Source organism: Onychomys torridus, chromosome 2 (genome assembly GCF_903995425.1).
Source record: "Onychomys torridus chromosome 2, mOncTor1.1, whole genome shotgun sequence".
NCBI lineage: Eukaryota > Metazoa > Chordata > Mammalia > Rodentia > Cricetidae > Onychomys > Onychomys torridus.
Window position 1 is genome coordinate 162,380,326 of NC_050444.1, and position 18,630 is coordinate 162,398,955.

Here is an 18,630-nt window from a genome sequence, read left to right on the forward strand (position 1 = left end):
CTACATAATCCTCAAGCTTCTTTCTGTTTGAACCCATTCTTTAATTATTTTAGTAATGAAGAGGAGACCCTGATTTCCCCAGGATCATATGCTGGCTCTATAGACATTTGCTGTAAGCTGCAGGAATGTAGTAAGAATTCAGCTAATGGAGAATTAAGATCAGCAATGTGGAAATGCTGGAACTTTGTCAAGCAGCAATGGTCACCGTGCAGTCCACACCAGGTAATAAACTGCTAAACAATTTCTCATCCCTTTTTATTTCTTTTAAGATTCATTTTTGCCAGGCAGTGGTGGCACACGCCTTTAATCCCAGCACTCGGGAGGCAGAGGCACATGGATCTCTGTGAGTTTGAGGCTAGCTTGGGCTACAGAGTGAGCTCCAGGAAAAGCATAAAGCTACACAGAGAAACCCTGTCTTGAAAAAAACAAAACAAACAAACAAACAAACAGATTCATTTTATTATTGTTATCTTTGTGAGTCCACATGAATAGTATAGTTTGAAATCAGCTGTCAGCCTGTGTGACCCAGTTCTTCCTTTCTACCGTGTTGGTTTGAGGACCACACCACGTCCATCAGTCTTGGTTGCGAGCACTTTTACCTGCTGAGCCATGCCATGATAAACACTGAGCCCTGATATTTTTTTGTCAATTGTTGGGTTTTTTTTTTTTTTTTTTTTTTTTTTGTTAAACAGGCTGATGAAGTTCAGGCTGACCTTGACCTTCAGACCTTTCTGCTTCCATCTCCAGTTGCTGGGATGACAGGTTTTACTGCCCTACCCTGTTTATGCAGAGGTCTTGTGTGTGCTGAGCAAGCATTCTATCCAATGATCGCCATTTGGTATGAAAACATTGATGTAGCTGAGTTTTTCATACACAGGTCTACACTGAAATCCTGCCCCAAACCAAACCAAAACTGCAAACACAGACGTGCGTGCGTGTGTGTGTGTGTGTGTGTGTGTGTGTGTGCGTGTGTGTGTGTGTTTTGAGATGGAGTCTGTCTCAGTTGCCTAGACTGGCCTAGAACTCACACTGTAGCCCTTGAATCCTGCCCCTCAGCTTGGCTTCCTAAATTCCTGGGGAACAGGGCTGGACTAGGGAGTGAGCAAGCCAGAGCACAGAGTGGCCTAACTGTGTGTCTGGGGGCTCACAGGCAGTAGCCAGAGGTGCATGACAAGATCAGAATGTTCCTAGGATTGGATTAGAATCCAGAACCTTGCTTGAAATGGAATGCCACCAGTTCAGCATGGAAGGATGGGAAGAGGCCCAGGATTCAATCCTCTTGGGGTTGAAATGTCATGAGAGTCTCATGTGGGCTAGGGCCACAAATGCAGTGTAAGGCATTGTTTATGAACAGAGAGATATACACTACTGAGGCCATGGTCATGGCTCTGCTGCAGCTTCAGTGGCCTCATATAGAGGGTGAGTGAGCAAGTCAGGGCCCTGGACAAGGACAAGGAGAATGATGAAAAGGAGGCTTCCTTCTTGCTCACTGGTGGAACGCACTAAGCTGAGATTACGCAAAACTGAAAAACCTCCCAGGTAGCAAAGTATTGCAGAATCCTTCCACTTCTCACATGGGAAACTGAAACAGAGAAGGAAGACAATCATGGCTAGAGCAACTCTGGGTATTGTTCTAACTGGTTATTGTAACTATGGTAACAAGTGTGGTGCACTTACATCTGTCTGAATAACAGGCATAGGGAGGTAAAGTCACTCAACAAAGGCACAAGACAATAAATAGACCATTAGCAGGATTTGAACCCATGTATCCCAGGTGTAAAGTTTTTAAGACTGAAAAAAAAAAAAAAAAAAAAGAATTCAGCTAACTATGGTAAAGCTATACCTGGAAGAATCAAGGAATTCTTCCAAAGGAAAAGCCAAATCTCAGGGAGTATTTAGTGTTATTCAGCTTTTAATATATCAGCTGTTTCCTGCTATGAATTTCATGTTCATTCTCATACTAACAGTGTATTGTATCTGAAATACCTCTCAAGCATCCAAGGCCAAAACAGCAGACAAAATAAGCATTTCAAACCAACTGCTGATCTCCTGAATTAAGGTAAATATCCATGTGGAGACACTGCCTAGGTACATAGCTTTATTTCTTGTGCAAATTAAGCTCAGACCCTCCTTTACAACCTTAGTAATATCTCTAGAACTTCCCTTTTGACATTTAACTTAGAACAAAAGGGTTTTTGCATACCAGATACATCAAGCTGTGACACAGCTGTTTAGAGATCCCCACCCTGCCAGTAAATAGCACAGCCGAGTTACTGAGACAGTTAAAACCCTAAAGAAATATAAGCAGTTTTATTTTACTCGTAATTTATACCAACATTATAGACTCCTAACATTTTACCTAACCACTTCTAAGAATGTAGTTTGAGCACATAAATTCCCCTTTTCTGATATTATAGCTCTTAGTTGACCTCCTCCTTTAACCACTCCCATTTGGGGTTGTAAAAGAAAGCCTGACAGTCTCTGCCTGAGGATAACTCTTATCTGCCTTGATGATACTGTAAGAATTCAATGCCTTAGCCAGGGCATTGCTATTGCATGGGTATATAACTGTAAACCTCAGAGACCAGGGAGAACTAGATTGGAGGATGAGAACTAGGATGAGATGGAAGATGAGGAAGAGCTGGGTGGGTAAGAATGAGATGAGAAAGACCAAGATGGGGCAGAAAAGATGAAGGAAATAGGATAGCACATAGAGGGAAAGAAGCTGAGTAAGAGCAGAACAGAAGCTGTGGAGAGAGAAAAATGACTCAGAAAAATAAAGTGAATGGACTAAAGAGTTTCACGTACATAGATTCATTCACCATCCTTAAGATTAGATTATCAGCTGGTTGCAGATTATTCCACGGACCCTGTGTAAGGATTCTGTCCTTAATTACGTCATCAGCCTGGGATGGCAGCCCAGCCTAAAAACGGGGGGGAGGGGGCTCTGTGTGTCTCCCTTTTCTCTTTCCGCTCTCTTCCCTCCACACGATCTCTCTGTTTCTCTGGTCTTCTCTCTCTCTCTGTCTCCCTCCCTCTCTCTCCCTCTCTCCCAATAAAGCTTTAAAAAGGTAACTATGGCTCATGACTCCAGTACTCTCCTCTGTTGGCATGGCCTCCACCTGCGGCGGCCAGCCACGAGCAGCGCCAATTTAACCAACTCCCTGGGAGAGGGCTATTGAGGGGCTAGACTCCCAGTGAGATTTCCCAAGATTTGTGTTAATACATCCTTCTTGCCTTTTAATTCTTTAATTGGAAGAGAATATGAACCCATTCCTGCATCCCTAGACAGCATCACTTGAGAAGCTGAGGCAGGATCTCAAGTTCCAGGCCAGCTTGGGCAACTTAACAAGACCCTGTCTCAAAGCAACAACAAAATATGGCTGAGGTTGTAGTTAAATGGTAGAATGCATGTGTAGCTTGAGCTCCCTCATTCCAAACCCTAGTACTAAAAGGGAAAAACAGAAAAAGGAGAAAGTAACTAATACAGTATCATAATTTTCATTTTGCAGATATGAAGACTGAGGTAGAGGAGAATGAGTATAAGGTTTTGCAGGCTTGGGAAAACTCAGATATTCTGATGCCAAAATTCACACTCTGCCCACCATACAAGCTGCCCAGCATTAGGCACTAGTACCAGTAACTCTCACGACACCTCAAACATTTCTCACCACACATTTACAGAACAAAGCCAAAAAATCCAACCATTTACCAAAATATATTATTGTAATACTGGTCATGAAGACACCTCTTAGCTACTCAGAACAGCCCCATCCTATCCACAAACTTTTTCACTCAGCGTTTGACAAGTTATGCACTGTGGGAAGAAGTATAAGCTAAACTTATCCCCGCTTCAAGGAAGTCGGTGTGCTGAGCAATCACCTTATTTAATCTATTTCTCACATCAAGGTCTTTTGAGCAAACGGTGCCTGTGACACGTGCACTTGTAGCATGAAGTTAACGTTTTCATCTCTTTTTTGCTTCCCTGAATTTAAATCGCAGGTACGGGGCAAAAAGGCCTTGGGACATTTCCCGAAGTAAAAATTTTAAAAAATATTTTAATTTATTTATTTGCTTATTTATTTGTTCATTATTCATTCATTCATTCATTCATTCATTCAGAGACTGTCTCACGTTGCAACTCAGTCTCGACTAGAACTCGAGCTCACGGCCATGCTCCTGCCTCTGACTCCCCAGTACTGGAAATAAAAGGCTTGCGCCTCCACGCTGAGCTGATACTCGGGTTTCCACTGTCGTGGAGAACTTCCCCCTCGGAGCCCACGAAAGGTCAGGCCGGCGCGATAGGAGAGTGGGCGAGCCCTGACCTTTGAGGCCGCGCTGGCGCAAGGGGGGAAATTCTGACTCGGAGCTCTGCGAGGGGCCGGGACCCGCGCAGCCTCGGCCCGGACCGTGCGAAAGCCTCCCGGGGGTGGACCACCCGGAACGCCTCCGCCTGACCACGGGCTACCGGAAATGGGTCGGCTGACCCGCAGAGACGCACGACTCACTTCCGTCAGCAGCGGCGCCCGCGATTGGCGAAACCTAACCGCAGTGGGCGGGCGCGAGAGCTGCTCGTGCGGGACTCTGTGCGCTTGCGCAGCTGCCGAAGCACCGCAGAAAGCTCTTCTTTGCTGTGTCTGCTGCGGTCCTTGGTCGTCATAGGGTCACGGAGAGCTGAGACCCTGCGGACTTCCGGGAGGAAGAGGGTGGCTTGAAGGTGTGACGCGCTTGCTGGTGACCGAGGCGAATGGGCTGGGTAGAAAATAACACTGTTTAGCGAATTCCCAGCCCTGGGGCTCGGGCTGTCGTGACATGTGTGAAGACACTGTCATGCTCCAGAGTTACTGAGAGCTAGTTCTTCAAGCGGCAGTGAGTCTTCCACAGTAAGGGTTCTGTAACTGGCCTGGCAGAAATGAAAATACTATAAAGAGACGCTGTGTCTCAGCCCATCAGACTGTTAAAACGATGGCCACAAAGAAATGGGAATGTCCCCAGGAACCTCATGTTAGGTAGGAAGGGAAAGGACCAGCCCGAGCGGGACTTGGTTTTCGCAGTAACCGATTGCACACAGTTCTAACAACCGGACTGACCACCTTACAGGATGAGTCCGAAGCCCAGACAGTGATGGACCACAGCTTGACCTGCGACTGCATAGGTGTGCATATCCTTGGCCCTCTATTAGAACTTTGATCAAACTCCAGGACCATAAAGATGACTTAGAAGGCAGTCCTCTGCATCTCTCTGCCCCTCTCCCCACTGTGGCATTGAATAATAGGTTTCTGCTTTTCACTATTACTTCAACTCTTTATTCCCTTATTGAGGACAAGGGACCAGACCTTACTGGGGAACAGATTTTGACACAGACTCAAGATGGATAATAGTTAGAGTAAATATAAATAGTTCCCTTCTACTCTAGGGTAAGCAGTGGTTACCCTCAGCACAAAGACAAAATGGTTGAGTGATGGTGTACCTATTTGGAATTCTGAGTCTGCTTACTGATTGGGGCAGCCACTCCCATGCAGACATAAAATCAATAGTAGATAGGCCAGCCACATTCCACCCTTGCCACAGTGTGGCTCAAAAATCTGTAGTCTCATGGCCCTTTGTCCCAACAACATTATAAGGCAGCGTGTGTCATGTTTGTTGCCTCATCCTCTCCTGGCTGTTAAGCAGTCGAACAGTGCTGTCTGTCTGTACATGCCTCACAAAACAGGAAGATGTTCATGATCGTTTTTTACTATGCTCATTGTGCCAGGGATGTAATGGTGGACAAATGATGTCCTTCCCTGTAGAGACCCACAGAGGTTTCCTAGTGAGAACTTACTCAGGGTCTGAGAATCTGAGCTTGCTTTATCCAGCAGGGCTGCATGAGGGAATGATTTGACCACAGGCATAGTTACCAGGTGTTTGGAAAGGTCTGCACTTGGTGAGCTTTGAGCTAGCAAGGGGGAGGTCTTTTGCCCTGACCCTTGGCATTGTTATAAAAAGCCTTTTGAAGAGGCAGAAGAGGCCATTGGGTTTTGATACAGGTCCTCCTGAAGCTATCCTGTGTTTCTGTCTTTCTCCTCTTCGTTATCTTTCTATCTAAAAGTTTCATATCTCTCTCTCCTCACATGAGGGACCATTTAAAAGGTGGGAGCTGGCCTACCATACTTCCCTGACTCTATAGCAGATTCTGTTGGGTGGGGGAAGACAGTGAACATCAGCAGAGATAAATCCTGTCATGTGTCACCTGATGACGAAGATGTGTTCTGAGAATTGCATTATTGGTTTTGTGTAGACGTCACAGATGTACTTATGCACACTCAGCTTCAACGTTCTTAAGTGAGCATCTGGTACCACGCTGGTGTGTATGGTCTGGTGTTACTATATGTAGCATATCACTATGTATGTGTGTCAGGCTCTAGTGTGTATTATATTGTGAAGGACAGGAGAGGATGAACAGGTGTGTGTGTGTGTGTGTGTGCGCGCGCGCGCGCACATGCGCGCGCGCACGTACATGTGTAACACATCAAGGGACACTCTTATTTCCTTCAAGGAGGAAGCGTGAATAAGATTGGGGTATGAATAGCACAGCTCAGGAAGAGCATGTCAAACTAGAGAGCGCCAACCAACAGGCCAGCCTGCCACAGACGTATGCTTGGTGTGTTGACAAGCAAGAAAGGTAGCTAACATGATGGTGGCATGCTAAGCAGACACTCAGTCCACAGATGCTGGGTGAACTGAAATTGCTGACTTGAGGAAAACACTTGATGTGTCTATTTTTGTACTTGGTCCAATGCATGCCAAGCACACACTGTGTTACCAAGTGACATTGAGAGCATTTAATGACTGTAATATGAATCTTGGAGATTGCTTGAGGTTGAATGTAATGTGTGTGTGTGTGTGTGTGTGTGTGTGTGTGTGTGTGTGTATGTATGTAAAACAAGTTGCACACAGGTACTTTAGAACTTCGATTTAGTGTGGTGACATTTAACAGAAAAAAAAAAAAAACAACAACCAACCCAATGGTTTATGCATCCATCCTTCATCATAAAACAAATTCAAGAAAACAGGAGATGGACACACCAGGAGAACTAGAATAATCTGGAATTATTTGGGTTGTCTATCACTATTTAAAGGCTCAGGGGGTGGTTGGGGATGGGGCTCAGTGCTTGTGCAGAAGCACAAGGACCTGATTTTTATCCCAGAACTCAAATTAAATAAATAAGCCAAGCTTTGTGGCAAATCTAATCCCAGCAATGGGATGGTGGAGATAGGACCCTTTGGGCTCTCTGGCCAGCCAGTCTTGCCAATGGTAAGTCCAGATTCAGTGAGAGATGTAGTGGTATTTTCTCCACCCATGACTTGGGCTTTATGGCCTGAAGGAGGCAGTGCTTCCTGCCATTGTAGGTGACCTCTCTTTTTTTTTTTTTTTTAATTTATTTACCTTTATTTCATGTGAGCTCATGTTTTGCTTGCATGTATATCTGTGTGAAGGTGTCAGACCATCTGAGACTGGAGCTACAGACAGTTGTGAGCTGCCATGTGGGTGCTGGGAATTGAACTCAGGTCCTCTGGAAGAGCAGCCAGTGCTTTTAACCTCTGAGCCACCTCTCCAGCCCGTAGGTGACCTCTTCAGAGGAGAGGGGGAGGGTCTTGAGTTCCTTCTCCCACCAGGTGGACTCACTCATCAGAACAGAGGGCAACTCCATCTGTTTACTCGGTTCTGTATTCATGAGTGTATCTCCTCAATTTATATCTTAATAAATAGTAGACTAATGTGGATTGATCATAACAGAGACCCTATCAATAGCTCAGGGGACGAATTGGTCTTACTTTTCATTTGGACAGCAGCAAGGTCTGACAGAAGTTGAACGTATGAAGTAATTAGGTGAATTTGGGGATTGATTTGGATGGTCTCTCTCACACCTTCACATGCATTTTGTGCTTTGGTGAGCATTGGCGGGGGGGCGGGGGGAGCCTGAACTTCACAAGTAGAATTTGCTGGAAACACCAAGTCACACAAGTCTGGATGTTGCTTGGGAATGATTCTGCCGTGATTACAATTATCACTGCAGTCCAGAGAATATATTTCTCCAGAGTGACATTTGACTACTGTCTAAAATAAACACAGCACGTTTATTTGCTTAATTGTTTTTTGGTTATGTGCTCTTGATGTTTTCATTTTGTTTCTGGGAGCTGAACCCTGGGCCTCCTTGTACATGTAAGTACAGACTGCACCACTGTGGTATTAGCTTTAATTGTCAACCCAACCTAGAATCACCTGGGAAGAGAGTTATAATAAGGGTCAATCTTGATTGGGCTGGCTTGTGGGGGATTATCTTGTTAACTGATGGAGATGACAAAGCTCACTGTGGGCAGCACTATTCCCTAGGCAGGGGTCCTGGATGGTATGAGAGTAAAAACAGCTGAGCACAAGCAAGCAAGCCTGAGTGCATTCATTTCTCACAAGCTCATGCTGCTGGAACGCCCTACTCAGATGGACTACAATCTGGAATCCCGAGACAAGATAAGGCTCTCCTCCTCTAAGTTGCTTTTTGTCAGGATATTTGATTACAGCAACAGAAATGGAATTAGGACCAACAATGAGCAAAAAAGCAGTGTGTGTGTGTGCGCGCAGAAGCCAGAAGAGGGCTTCCGATCTATTGAGGGATATTTGTTTAATTATGCAAAGATGTGTTGCATTTGTTTAACTAGGTAAAGATATGTTGCTGTTTCACCTTGCCTGCCTAAGGCACCTGATTGGTCTAATAAAAAGCCAAATGGACAATAGGGAGGGAGGAGGTATAGGTGGGACTTGCAGGCAGGGAGAGAAAGTAGGAGGAGGAATTTAGGCTTAGGGGAAGAAGAAAGAGAAAGAGATGACAGAGAGACTCCAGGGGACAGACAGACAGACACAGAGGAAGCAGGAAAGTAGGACATACAGAATGAAAGAAAGGTCAAAACCCCTGAAGCAAAATGTAAATGAATAGAAACAGATTAAATTATGTTGAAAGAGCTAGTGGGACAAACCTAAGCTAAGGATGAGCATTCATAATTAATAATAAGTCTCCGTGTCTTTATTTGGGAGCTGGTTGATGGCCCAAAGAAAATGCCAACTACACACTACACAGATTCTCTCTGGCTGGAATTACAGGCAGTTGTGAGCTGCTTGACATGGATACTGGGACTGGACCCTCTGGACGATCAGCAAGTACTCTTAACCACATAGCCTTCTCTCCCAATCACAATTTCTGGAAGCATGGCTCCCATATAACCCCTGACGCTGCTCTTTGTCTCCAGTGTGGCACGGACTGTCAGTCTCTGGGTAGTCATTCACGTAGCTGTGGTTTCTGTCTTAGCTCTCAACCACTGTGTCCACAGTATCACTCTTGGCTGCTGAGTCAACACACTTTTTTTTATTCACAGTAAAACCTGCAGAGCAGCTCCAGAGTTAGTCACCTCTCTTGCCCCAGGTTCAGGTGACTTCTGAATGAGAAGTCCTGAGTTCCATCCCTGGCATGCATCTTCCTTCCTCAACTCCGGCAGGGTGGTTGTAGTTGGAAACCCTGCTCCCTCTGGTGGCAGCCTGAGCCTGGCCCCTTGCTGTTTGAGTATTCCTGAACAAATTGCTAACCCCTCATGCCTCAGGCTCCCTGCCCATAAAACACTGTAGTGGCATCTGTATACTTCGGAATCTTGTCATGGGGATGAAGAGGTGGCAGCAGGTATTGGAACATTGGCCTGCAATAAGCCAGGCTTCCCTTCCTCCCATATTAGAATGGTAACCACAGTTCTGAGTGGATATGAGCTTAATTAAAGGCTCATGACTGTAATCCCAGCATTCAGGAAGCTGAGTGTCTCAGTCTGTTCTGTTGCCATGAAGAGACACCATGACCAAGGCGACTCTTACAGAAGAAAGCATTGAATTGGTGGATTTTTACAGTTTCAGAGGCTTTGTCCATTATCATCATGGTGGTAAGCATGGTGGTAGACAGATGTGGTGCTTGGGAAGTAGCTGAGAACATCCTGATCCACAATGGGGGTGGGGGAGAGACAGAGACAGAGAGAGACTGGGCTTGGCATAGGCTTTTGAAAGCTCAAAGCCTACCCCAGTGACACATTTCCTCTGACAAGGCCAGACCTGATAATCCTTCCAACCCTTTCATATAGTGCCACTCCCTAGTGACTAAGCATTCAAATATATGAGCCTATGGGGGGTCATTCTTATTCACACATCACACTGAGGCAGGAGGATGGCTGCATGTCCAAGGCCAGCCTGAGCTACAGTGTGAGACATGTTCATGCTGCACATAGGTCTCCAAGCTTGCCTTTGCTTCCAAATGCTAAGAGTGCAAATACATGCTGTTGGGGGCACAGAGGTCCTTGCTCCTACAGTTCAATAGGGAAGCCAGGAATGTTAAGCATGCAGGATTGTCTTCTCAAAGGAAAATATGTATAATCTGTTCTTTCATCTAGAAGGCTGGGAATGGAGGCAATAAATAGTCTGGTGATCTGGGTAATCTGAAAGGCCAAGCTCCCACAACCAGGGACAGAGATACTTAAGAGTCTAGATGACCCTTACGTTATCTGTATATCAAGGGGCTCCCACAATTAGGACAGGAGATGGCTAACAGCCCAAATGACCTCGATGCTGTCTGTATGACGAAGACCACGACACTTCCTCCCCAAGGCCCTTAAGCAAAAACAGCCGATCTCTAGAAGCCATCTTTGTGGAAGAAATGATGTGTACTTTGAGTTGAGTTTTGATGTAATTATGTCTCCTTGTACATTGGGGATTGTATTACACCAGGAACTTTTTTTTCCAAACTGTACAGTGTCAATAGGTTTACAATAAAGTTCTTGGAGTCAGACTCCAGACCCAGCCTGACTTTGAACCTGGCTAACTAAGTTGTGCTGACCCATCTTTCCTTCTTCTCTCTCTGTTTCTCTGCTGACCACAGCATTTGCAGGGATCCCCACAATGTGCCACCAGCCCCAGCTTTGCTTTTGTGATTAATTTTAAATTATGGCAGGCACCTGTTAATGAAGAAATTCATACAGTATAAATCCCACATTGGTATTTAAAATTCTTGGTAGGGACTAAAGAGATGGCTCAGTTGGTAAAAACATTTGCCAGCATCTAGAAGAGGCAGTTCACAATGCCCTTAACTCTAGTTCCTGGGGATTATGTATACACACTCAACACAGACGGACAGACAGACACACAGTTAAAATAATTTATTTTAAATTTCATGTTTGACTTTATAGTATATTTTTTCTAAAGCCTGCAAAATTATCTTTAAAATTAAAATATAAAATAAAAATATAATGAATAAATAGCAAATATCTACTATTAAATACTAAAATTTAATAAAATATTTATTTTTAAGCCAGGTGGTGGTGCACGCCTTTAGTCCCAGCACTTGGGAGGCAGAGGCAGGTGGATCTCTGAGTTCAAGGCCAGGCTCCAAAGCTACACACAGAAACCCTGTCTTGAAAACAACAAATATATACATATATATATGTATATATGAAAATATTAAATATGGGATTTTTATTTGTTTTATCTATTGAAACAGGGTTTCTCTGTGTAGCCCCGGCTGTCCTGGAACGAGGTCCATAGACCAGGGTGGCCTTGAACTCACAGAGATCCACCTGGGTCTGCCTCTCAAGTACTGGAATTACAGAGGTATGCCACCACCTTTGCCTGTATTAGACTCAATTTATCTATAATCTGGAATTCGCTTTCACTCTAGATGATCCAGCAAAGATGGAGTTTTTGTGTTGTGTTGTCCATACATTGTATCTGAGGATGTGGAAAGTCACCGAGTATCGCTGCAGTGGTTACAAAGTCCTTGAGTCACAAGGCTTTTCTTCTAGAACTACAAGTTGGAACATTGTAGGATGAAGAAAATGGACTCTTAGGACATGTGGGAACCATGATTTCCTGAACATTCCTACACAGAAGTTGGTTGTACAGGAGTGTGTTGCACCCTCTGTGTCTAGGAGGCAGGGACAGCTCCTCCACCAGCATGGTGGACGGCACCTGCCAGGCCCCAGTCATAGGCACAGATGCTTGCTAACTATGTGTCTGTGGGCCTGGGGTGGAGAGCTCTTTTTTTAACAGGTCTTACCTGACAGATTTCTTCTAAATGTCTGGATACTATGTGTGGGTTTCATGGATACTCTGTTCTGTGCACTGTGCAGGACTGGAACAGTGTGGTTGGTCTGAAGTAAGGTGTAAATATTTATGAGCCACCAATGCAAAGTGGACACCCCCACAGGGAGAGCACAGAAGCTGGAGGAAGCCCAGCAGGCTGGCCTCAGCACCTCACCTCACATACTGCTTCCTTCCTCAGAAAGGTTCTTTTCCGTGGTTTCTTATCCACTTTCCTTTGTCCAAGTTCTGTTTGATTTCTCTCCTACAGGTCAGATAATGTTGGTATTCCAAGTGAATAAATATCTTATCTGATGATTACCTACTGGACAGTTGATACATCTGTCAATTAGATAAGATTGATGCCTTCTCCCCCAATTAATAAGATGATTGGGAGAGAAGGCTATGTGGTTAAGAGTACTTGCTGATCTTCCAGAGGATCTAATCCCAGTACCCATGTCAAGCAGCTCACAACTGCCTGTAATTCCAGCCAGAGAGGATCTGTGTAGTGTGTAGTTATATCTAACAGTCCTTGGATTAGATGTCTCTAAAATGTTTCCGAGGGAACAGAAGCATTTTTCAGAGGAAGGGGCTGTTTTCCTTTTTAGTTTTCTTTTCTCTTCTGATGGCCTCCCCCGTCTCCCTGTCTTTCCTTCCCTGCCTCTTTCTTTTATAGGATCTCAAATAGTCCAGGTTGGTCCTGAACAAACTATGTAGCTGAGGATGTCCCTGAGCTCCCGATCCTCTTCCAAGTCCTGGGTTTGCTGGTGTGCTCGGCATCTTCGTCTTTCTTGTAAACTTCTCCTTTATCTCCTTAGAGTAGATGGGACTTCATGCTGCCCAGCCCCCGAGTCACACTCACTTGAGATGTTCAGAGACACACAGGCAATTAAACCATACAATGCTGGCCCCTGATTCAGACTAAGATCTTAGAATGTGGCGGAAGCAGTTTTATGGATACTGTCAAGGGCTGATGCTCACTGTCTCAACCTGGGAAGATTTTGTAGTTTTGTGATTTTTTAATATTGCATTTGAAAGACAAAATGGATAAAACAAATGACCATCTAAGCTCTTTGCTATCATCTACCCTCTGTTGCCATGGTGATTTTATCACGCAAAACTGCTGGGATGTCATGAAAGCACTCCTGAATCAGTTGGTCTGGTTTAGCTGCAGGCTGATAAAACTAATCTTGAGAATCTCTTAGCTCAGTGGAGACATGTGACACAGGTGGAGGGGCCCAAGTGAATGTCTCTGTGCTGGAAAAGGAGTGACATCACTTCAGGGGAGGTGACAGCTCTGCCCACAAACACCCAGATGGCAGGAGTAGGCAGCACTCAGCTAAATGTCACTGTGCAGCAGGGGCACAGAGCACACGCACATGGCAAATGATATGGCCACTGGGTCAGCCCATGACTTAGAAAACTTCAGGTGATCTGATTGGCAGTGTGGCTTTGTGTCTTTTTATGGTGTGACAGACTGACTTCCAGTCACCAAAGTCAGAGCAGGACGACTCTGCAAAGCTCACAGGGTACATTCCTAGATGGTCACTTCCCTCTGTTTCTCTCCTGGAGCTGCTTTTTTGTGGGTTTTTTAAAAAGATTGATTGATTGATTGATTTTTATGTATGCCTGCAGGCTGGAAGAGGGCACCAGATCTCATTGGATATGGTTGTGACCCACCATGTGGCTGCTGGGAATTGAACTCAGGACCTCCGGTAGAGCAGTCAGTGCTCTTAACCTCTGAGCCATCTCTCCAGCCCTTGGTTTGGTTTTTGAGACAGGGTTTCTCTGTGTAGCCTTCCTGTAGACCAGGCTGGCCTCAAACTCAGAGGTCTGCTTACCTCTGCCCATCCTGAGTGGTAGGAGTAAAGCCATGGGCCACCACCACCTGTCTTGTAGCTGCTTTATTGATGACTGTGGTGGGAGGCTGGAGGTGGAATATTTCAAAACCACATCTTGTGAGAGTTCTGTTTTCTTAGGACATGCGTGCCAGGTACTGAGTTATATAACTAACATTGGCTTGTTTCCTTTGGTCCTCAATATACAGGATAGACCAGAACTGCTATACTATAAAGTCCAATTGGGTAAACGGCTACTTATGAGCGGCGGCGGCGGGGGGGGGGGGGGGGGGGGGGGAGGATCTAAAGTCATATGACCATAAATGTCAGCATCTGGATTCATCCTGGTCAGACAGATGGCCAAATGTGGGCTTGTAACCATCACACCATGCTCCCACTCCTTCCCTTGTGGAATTCCAGCAGTCAGAACCCTGAGGACAGAAAATCAAACCTCAGTGATTTACCACCTCAACACCTCCAGGATGGCATACCACTTTTCTTTAATGGAAAAAATCACCACTGTCAATGTGTGGGGAACTTGAAAGCTCTGTTTGCTATGGATGGGGCTGCGAATTGACGCAGCTGCTGTGGAAAACCCCAGAGTGAAACTCAACTACTACTTGGCACAGGAGTTCCACCTTTAAGGGTACCCCAAAGAGAATGATTCAGCCATGCATACGGCATGCCTGAATGGCAGGATAAAGGCCCTGAGTGGAAGCAACTCAGATGTCCATCAGCTGCTGGACGGATAAACAGAATTGAGATATCCTTCTAAGGAATATTACTATACCAAGAAGAGGAGTGAAGTATCAATACATTCTACTACAGCATTGATGGATCTTAGAGATACGCGAAGTGAAAGAAGCCAGTCAGAAATCCAGATTGGCTAATTATATTTTATGAATTTCTAGAAGAGACAGTACACAGAGACAAGATTAGTCTCAGGGACAAGATTAAAGCTTCTGGGAGATACAATATATGTGGGGTTTTGGTTTTCTTATTTCCTGAGACAGGTTTTGTGGTGGGTATTGTGTTCCCTGAAATATTGTGTGTTCCCCGAAATAAACATATCTGGGTTCAGAGAACAGACAGCCACTAGAACAGAGCCAGAAATGGTGGCTAGAAAATGGGAAGAGTAAGCTATAACAGAAGTTGGGCGGTGGTGGTACACGCCTTTAATCCCAGCATTTGGGAGGCAGAGCTAGCCAGATCTCTGAGTTCAAGGCCACTTTAGAAACAGCTAAGCATGGTGACCCACGCCTTTAATCCCAGGGAGTGGGGGCAGAAAGAAAAGGTATATAAGGCGTGAGGACCAGGAACTAAAGAGGAAAAAACATGTAGTTAGTTAAGCATTGGAGCAACACAGTTTAGCTGAGATTCATGTTGAGGACTCAGAAGCTTCCAGCCTGAGGAAACAGGATCACTTGAGGAACTAGCAAGGTGAGATAGCTGTGGCTTGTTCTGCTTCTCTGATCTTCCAGCATTCACCCCAATAACTGGCCTCGGGTTTGAGTTTTATTAATAAGACTCTTTAAGGTTCATACTACAAGGTTTTCTCTATGTATCCCTGGCTGTCCTAGAACTCACTCCAGACCAGGCTGGTCTTGGCCTCCTGAGTGCTGCCATCAAAGGATGTGCACACTGGCTTTAGGGATTTCTGTTTCTAAATATTTCTTAAAAGCTTGGCATGGTGGCACATGTGGATCTCTGGGAGTTTCTAGCACTCAGAAGGTAAAGACAGGTACAAGTAGATCTCTGTGGTTTCTAGGCCAGCCTGGTGTACAGAGTGAGTTCCAGCCAAGGCTACATACTGAGAGAGACACTGTCTCAAAAAACTAGGAAAACTTGGGGTTGAGGATTTAGCTCAGTGGTAGAGCGCTTGCTAGGCAAGCGCAAGGCCCTGGGTTCGGTCCTTAACTCTGAAAACAAACAAAACAAACAAACAAACAAACAAAACTAGGAAACCTTAGGTGTATGTATGTTTGCCTGTGTGAGTACATGAGTACCATATGCACACAGTGACTAAGAAGGTCAGAAGGGGCATCAAATTTCCTGAAACTAGAGTTATAGGCAGTTGTGAGCTGCCATGTGGGATGCTGGGAATCAAACCTAGGTTCTTTACAAGAACAGCTGGTGCTCTTAACCACAAAACCAACTCTCTAGCCCTGGGATTTCTTTATGATGGGGATGTTATGTAATTAGCTAAAAGTGATAGTTTCATAGCATAGTGAATATACTAAAATCTACTGAACTTTGTATACCTTGAAGGTTGAAATATACATTATAGGACATGGGGCCTTATTAGGGTGAGCTATAGTTCCCAACTTTTGTATGTGGGCACAAGAAGCCATCGGAAGTTTATTTTTCAAGATTTATTTTCTAAAGATTTATTTAACTATTTTTAAATTACGTACATGTGTGTGGGTATGTGCAGTGTGCACCAGTGCCTGCAGAGACCAAAAGCATTGGATTCCCCTGGAGCTGGAGCTACTGGCAGGTATGAGCCATGGTGTGGGTGCTGAGAGTTGAACCTGGCCCTCTGCAAGAGCAGTATGTACTCAACACTGAGCCACCTCTCCACCCTCTTTTTCTTTTTGAATCATGCCTATGTGGCGGATGTGTGCATGAATGCAAGTACCCAGGGACTCCAGAAGAGGGCGCTGGATTTCCCCTGGAGTTAGAGTTCCAGGTCATTGTCAGCCACCCAGTGTGGATGCTGGGAACTAAACTCAGATCCTCTGTAAGAACGCTACACAATTGCAACCACAGAGCCACCTCTCCAGCCCTTCCACTGGAAGTTTCTAAGGAGGGCAGTGACATGATTGGCCTCGTGTAGTCTGGAACATGTTTAGCATATAAGTATATTACTAAATGTCAGCTCCTTCTGTTCCCTCAACCCTCAGCCCAAGAGTAAATCTCCATTTCTCTTGTGGAAAAAAAATATTCCCTTGCCATCTGAATTCTTGGTGGGAAGTCCAACTATTTTAGATATGACTGCCCCTTGTAAAGACAAGGTCTTGCTGTGTAACTCAGGCAGACTTGCAAGTCAGAACTCATTATCTTGCTTCAGCCTTGCAAGTGCTAGAATTATAGCTGTGTACCTCTCTGTCCAGCCTCTCTCCCTATGATCGCCCTCCCGTCCAGGCTACGTTCTCCTGAGCATCTTCAATCCATAGCAACCACTTCCTCCATTCCTCCTCCTCCTCCCCTCCTCCCTCCCATTCTCTTTCTCCCCCTCTCCTCTCCTTTGCTTTTCTTCGCCCTTCTTCTCTTCCACTCCCCCCCCTCAATTTAACATTTCCCTAAAAATCCTCATGGGTCCCACTTTGCCCAGTAACATCACCTAGCGCCTGTGAGCACCAGGCTTCCCTCCCTCCCCCCTGCCCATGTTTTTCCTTCCTCCCCAGTCTCACGCACACTGGCGCAGCCCAGGACATCCTGCTCACCCTCTGCCTGAGGACCCCTCACACCTAGAGCCTTCTCATTCGCTCTCGGACGTCCTAACAACAACAGCAATGATTCTGACCCCTGGGTCCCTTAGAGGGATGGACAGCACTCTCCACAGTGCAGCTCCGTGGTGGGCTTAAGAGGCACGTCCCTGTGTTTTATAGTTTAGGAGATGGTTTGTGGCAAAAGCACTGTTTAGTTTCACACCACCCCTTAAGTCTCCAATATTTTAAGGACACATAGGAAAAAGGCTACATTAAGTGACCAAATCTTTTCCCTAAAGTTCTTTAGGAAATGTCCTAAGCGACAACTGATTCCAAAACCCTTTCAAAGTGACAGTATCGAGAACTGGGTACTGGGTATGGGGATTTTGAGAGTGGCGAGGAGATGAACGGCCTCCCAGAACTGTGTTGGGGATTTCCCAGAAGGCCCCTCGCGCTCAGTTGAGTCACCAAGTCCTGTGTTTGACCTGTGGTCTTCTGGGGCGGCAGAACTTTGCTGAGCTTCTGACAGAGCAGAAGGTTCTTCACTGCCCTGAGATCACAAGGTTTGTCTACATGGGACTGGGGGGACTAGAGAAGTAAGGATGGACTGTAAGGATGGATCACTGCAGATTTCTAGACTTTTCTTCCCTTGTAATTTATGACTTCTGTCTCATAGTCCCACTATATAAAGACCAAGAAAAATGAAGTTGCCTCCCCCATCTTTTCTTTTTTCTTTCTTTCTTTCTTCCTTCCTTTCTTTTTCTAAAAGACAAGCTCTCATGTAGCCCAGTCTAATCTCAAACTCTCTATATAGCCAAGGATGACCCTGAATTTCTGATTCTCCTTTCATCTCCTGGGTACTGGGATTACAGGTGTGAACCATTCATTGTGCCTGACAGAGAGCTAGGGGAGGAACCCAGAGCTCCATGAACACTAGACAAGCACTCCAGAAGTTTTTTAATTGCCATTTTTATTTGTTTGTTTGGTTTTGTTTGTTTGTTTGTTTGTTTTTTGCAAGCTTCAAATCTCAAAATTGGCAAGTTCAGGTCTGTGCTTAAGAAACTCTCTGACAGTGAAATTTAATGGAGGTCTTTCAAAGTTGGAACAGTTAAATATCCAGTCAAGGAGGACAGAGCAGTAACCATGAGCTCCCCTCTCACTGAAGGGACCCATTAGATGGCATTCATCATCAGGACTTTGCTTCAAGGGCAGCATGGCC